Source organism: Sinocyclocheilus rhinocerous, unplaced genomic scaffold (assembly GCF_001515625.1).
Source record: "Sinocyclocheilus rhinocerous isolate Xijiao unplaced genomic scaffold, SAMN03320098_v1.1 scaffold5992, whole genome shotgun sequence".
In the NCBI taxonomy this organism is placed as follows: domain Eukaryota; kingdom Metazoa; phylum Chordata; class Actinopteri; order Cypriniformes; family Cyprinidae; genus Sinocyclocheilus; species Sinocyclocheilus rhinocerous.
The window spans coordinates 106,182-111,981 of record NW_015654948.1 but is presented as its reverse complement, the minus strand read 5'-3'; the positions used below and the strand labels follow the sequence as shown (position 1 = coordinate 111,981).

Below are 5,800 nucleotides of genomic sequence, written 5' to 3'. Positions count from 1 at the left end.
TGTGTGTGTGTGTGTGTGTGTGTGTGTGTGTGTGTGTGTGTGTGTGTGCTTTCATTGTAGTGGTATGTATTCATGGACAAAACATTTTCTGAAACAGACTATCTGCTTCTGATTTATTAATATGTAGACTCTCACTAGTATCAATACCAATACTAACTTAGTAGTATCAGTACTAATAATATATTGTTACCAAATTTTGTCTGTTGGCATAAAGAGCCCCCCACCCATGAATAGATGATTAAATATGATAAAAAGCGACAAATCGTAGTTCGTTTTGTTAAATTGATTTTTAATAGCAGGTGAATCTGAAATCAGTGATACCACAATAATGAGCCGTCTAGGCTTTCTGATTATTGTTTTTATTCCACTTAATTCACGCAATAATGAATATTCTACTAATAGTTTAGTCAGTTGATGAACAATTAATCGACCATCATGCCCATCCCTAATAAAAAACGTCCTTCTCATTTCCTTTTCACCTGCAACCTGAAAAAATTACTTCTCTTCTCGTTCTTCACGAGTTTGCTGGATGTTGCAGTCCATCTGCTCACCCTCACACCCTCACATTTCATCAGCACACTCTCAGAGAGAGAGACAGAGCAGATCAATGCGGCCCGTGTCTGCCCGGCTGTGTCTCTAATAGTGTAAGTGTGGCTGCAGGCTGTGACTGGCACCTCTATAGATCATGTGTGTGTGTGTGTGCTTTCATTGTAGTGGTATGTATTCATGGACAAAACATTTTCTGAAACAGACTATCTGCTTCTGATTTATTAATATGTAGACTCTCACTAGTATCAATACCAATACTAACTTAGTAGTATCAGTACTAATAATATATTGTTACCAAATTTTGTCTGTTGGCATAAAGAGCCCCCCACCCATGAATAGATGATTAAATATGATAAAAAGCGACAAATCGTAGTTCGTTTTGTTAAATTGATTTTTAATAGCAGGTGAATCTGAAATCAGTGATACCACAATAATGAGCCGTCTAGGCTTTCTGATTATTGTTTTTATTCCACTTAATTCACGCAATAATGAATATTCTACTAATAGTTTAGTCAGTTGATGAACAATTAATCGACCATCATGCCCATCCCTAATAAAAAACGTCCTTCTCATTTCCTTTTCACCTGCAACCTGAAAAAATTACTTCTCTTCTCGTTCTTCACGAGTTTGCTGGATGTTGCAGTCCATCTGCTCACCCTCACACCCTCACATTTCATCATCACACTCTCAGAGAGGGAGATAAAGCAGATCAATGCGGCCCGTGTCTGCCCGGCTGTGTCTCTAATAGTGTAAGTGTGGCTGCAGGCTGTGACTGGCACCTCTATAGATCATCTGTCACCCTTTCTACAGCGCTCACTTTCTGCCAATCCTCATGCTCCGTTCTTCCCATTGATTTTCATGCGTGCCTTTATGTTCCCTCTCCCTCTTCCTCTCCCTCCTCCTTCTCTCTTCTTACATATCTCTCCTGATTTTTGTTGTTGTTGTTGCTGTTGGATACTCCTTCAGCAATCCACACACACACACACACACACACACCCTCATTAACTCTGGTTGAAGGTCATTAGGATTTCTTAATAAATATCTGGGATCATTGTCTGGCCCTGACTTTTGCTTTACTATTTCTGTAAGTGAAATATTAACTCAGTAACCTGCTATTCATCTTTTTTGTCAACTGACTCACTAGTCTTGCCAGATGTTTTACGATCAGCTTAAAGTCTGATCCAAATGCAGCTTATTCTGCCCAACCTAAGCAGGGAGAGGGTGCCTGACCAACATAATAACATATAACAACGTATAAATGGATGTTTTAACCTTTAATATATATATATATATATATATATATATATATGAAAAGCTAAACTGAAAATCTTTCTTATTTGGTATGCGCTACCTCCCAAAATATAAATTTATGTAATAATGTAATGAAAATCATGCTGTTCAAACACAGTGTTTTAAAAAAAATCTTATCAAATACCATGTATAAATACTCTATAGTTTAATATTATTATTATATATTATTATTATTATATGAAAATGAGATTTTTTTAACATGATCATAAGACTTAAGGATGAAAGTACTTGATTTTCTTTGAGAAAATACAATTTCAATATTTGTCATTTTGATCTTGTGGTGAAATTTGACTCCAGTGTTTCTCACCAATTTTGTGAGCTTCTTCTTTCAAAGATTGAAAACCACAAATATCAAACACTTTGGCAAATCCAGTGAGTATTCCTTCTTGGAAGTATCTCTTAGAAACATTACTTTGTTTCCCAGCAAACTGATAAAAACCTGTGTGCTCTGACTACTTTACTCAGATTGTAATTGGAGTTTTGAGAAAATGCTTGTCATTTTTGTATGCAATATGTAGATGGTCCGTGAACACTCTGTGGCCATGTCAACTGTATTTCAGACTTGTCTGTCTCTGGTTACATGTTATGTAATTTTTACCAGTGATACTATAGTAACATCCCACATGCTGTAAACAACCATTTTATTTATTCTAACACATAAACAGTAGAAAAAGAAATAAGGGAAAAGCAAGAAAAAATTTAAAAGAAATGAAGGAAGACAAGAGGGTTGAGGTGATGCCCTCTTCTCTAGCAGGTCTTTCCTGGAATGAATTACACTCTGGGAAACAATAAATAAAAATAAATAAATAAGACAAGGCTGTGCATAGAGAAGCATTAGCAATTTTCCAAATGCTGCGCACACATAATTATGAATAATGGAGGCAAGCTAAAAGTCGGGTGCGCTCGGGTAAGCACTGGTTAGGGAATGCACATTAGCCCAGCTGCTCGTAAATAACAGGAGCGAGGTGGTAACAGGGTTGACTCCCGAGCACCGGAGCGCTGGGCAGAATGTTAACTAGCTGTTTCACTCTCTCTCTCTCCACTATTGCTGTTCGGAGATCAGATTGTAGACGTTTATTAATGATATATGGAAGAGTTTGCATGTTTTATTTGCTTTGTTCTGTGCATCAGTGTTTCCAGTCTGCTGGGCGGCTAATTCATCACCCAGCCCTGTTTTCAAACGATCCCAGCTATCGCTTGATCACATGAAGCATTCACTCATCCCCCTCTCCATCTATTCCTCCTGACCCTTCTTTTGCTTATCCTTCTTCCTGACCTCCACCCTCAGGTCACACATCTCTCTTTCTCACTGACCTATCCAACACACACTTCAACTAAGATTAAACTCGCCAGTGGGGAGGTCACGAGTCTAATAAAGCCTGTTTTAGCTCTGAAATACACTACAGATCAAAAGTGTGTATATATTTGGATATATAAGAATATATGTATATTTTATTGTTTTTGAAAGAAGTCTCTTACACTCACCAGTTTATATTATAAATATATATATATATATATATATATAATTGTATTTATTTTATTACAATTTTTTCTGTGATTGCAAAGCTGAATTTGTAGCAGCCATTGCATCTGTACTTATATCCTTTACATGAGAACATTACAAATTGCCTTTGTGTTCCTGAGCCATGAGTAGACCTGCATGGAACTTTTGCTTGTGGATTTATGCCGCATTAGTGATTCTGTTGCATTAGTGAAACTGGATAAAGTGTTCATTGGATTCTTGTTGCTCATGAGCCATGTACTAATAAGTAACCTGCTAAGAGCATTCTGTGAAGGTGACATACATTTGTCAGCTGTTGAAATGGGCCACATATTGAGTACAGGGACAATCACTCTTTCTTCTTTTTGAAGAGCAGAAGAATGTCTGTCCCCAGTGCCATCACCCTGTTTTTGAGAGAGAAAGTGCACTTGTTGGCAGATAGAGCATTGCTGATTGTACATTGTGAGGGGGAGAATTGACCTTATTGTTGCTGTCACAGATGCTAGACAGCCATGTGCTATTTGAGGACACTTTAGTAGGCTCTGTGTTTTATAAAGCTGCCCTGAAAATTCACAGTCTGTGTATATGGGTTTCCCTTGCTGTAAAATTAAGCCTGTTAAGGAAGTGTCTTTACAAAGATAAATATTTTTTGCTTCAAAATAATGTGCACTGATCAGACATTCACAATAATGCAACACACCAGAAGAAGTAACAATAGGAATAAAATTCGAGAGAGCCCAAGAAACATTGGTTGTCCTATTCCTGGCTGTGTGTAGCACCTACAGCTCTGCATATCCTTCCGAAAATCATACAGTCGCACACATCTAGAAGCTAAGTTCTAAGTCTGCCTTGTGCTTGTAGCAGTGGTCAGTTTGCAGTTTACTCTTAGTAAATGTGAATCTTAAGCATTCAATTTTGCCACTGCTACTGAACAGCTCTGGGGTCTTCCAGGAGATATGTCCTCACTGATGCATACCCTGTCCCACTGAGGGGATGCCCTCAACAGCTGCTTGACTAGTCTAATTTTTACACTTCTCCTGTCCTTCTCAGCTAGAGAGACCTGCTTTCATGGATTTGATACAGGAGATGGACAGCAAAATAAATAAATCAATCAATTTACTTAAGATGCAAAGACATGTTTTCAGATTATCTTTAATTAAGTGTATTTTTGTTACCCATCCATTTTGTGCTAAAACCAAGAAAAACACAATTTGCCAGTGGGGCAAGAAAATAAACTCAATTCATTCTGGAAGCTCTGAAATGAATAATTTTATTGTGTATTAGAATGCTACAGCTTAATATAGTTAAAATTGAAAACCTCCATGATATTCTAAAGTTGAGCTGTTAACAGATGCAAGCTGCACAATCAGTGCCATTAACATAAAGCAATTCTGCCCCCTCTCACTGAATCATATTAGACAAATAAGATCACTCACCCAAGTGCAAAGCACTCGCTCGGGTATTAATTACTAAAATAAGACTATGGCTGTGTCCCAGTTGGCATACTATCTTTTCAAAATAGTATGCAAGATTAGAATTAGTGCATTCCGAGTCACAATGTGTTACAAATAGGATGCCAAATATGCTTGAATTATATACTATTTCTGGTGGACTTTCAAAGTCCATCCTTACAATACTAGTTAAGTGCTAATGTTACCCACACTCATCATTATCAGTATTACATTACAATAATGTCCAAGTTGGCTGTGTTCCACAATAAACAATGAAAATGAACTAATGCCCCATCACAGTGGGGACCAAAATGAATCCACTTTCAAGGCCAGTGTGAATGCAAAGAAAACTGAATCCTTTTTCACTTGGTTCACATTTTGGTCCACTTAAAGTGGTGAGTTTGATTCTTATAAAGGAAGTGTATAGTAGAAATATGCAAGTTGAGATGCAACTTATGAGAAGAAAAAAAAAGCTTAAGGATGATAAATTTAATTTGTGTTTTGTCAGTGCCTGTCTGTTATTCATCCTCATTAGCCTTTCTGTGGAGATGGAAGTGTTATAATGCTCTAAAATTCGTGCATTAATATTCATGTAGTTGTGAGTGTTTACTGTATATCTGGTTACTTAACAGAGATCACTTTCCATCAAGCCCCACTTAATCTACAACTCTTGAGTTCTGCTTATATTGGAGGAAGACGGCACTTTATATGCTGACTGTCAACATTATCCTTCATTGATCTAGTCTTTGATATGTTTTTGTTCCTTTTTTCATCTTAAAGGGGTCCTATGATGCTGCTAAAAAGAACATTATTTTGTGTATTTGGTGTAATGAAATGTGTTTATGCGGTTTAAGGTTAAAAAAACACATTATTTTCCACATACTGTACATTATTGTTTCTCCTCTATGCCCCGCCTTTCTGAAACGCGTCGATTTTTACAAAACTCATCGGTCTGAAAAAGCGAGGTGAGCTGTGATTGGCCAGCTAT

The 5,800-nt window shown here is 37.2% G+C and overlaps 1 pseudogene; it reads left to right on the top strand.

Moving 5' to 3' along the window:
• Nucleotides 1-5,800, top strand: part of LOC107717903 (acyl-CoA synthetase family member 3, mitochondrial-like) — a 59,852-nt pseudogene that overhangs the window by 39,367 nt on the left and 14,685 nt on the right.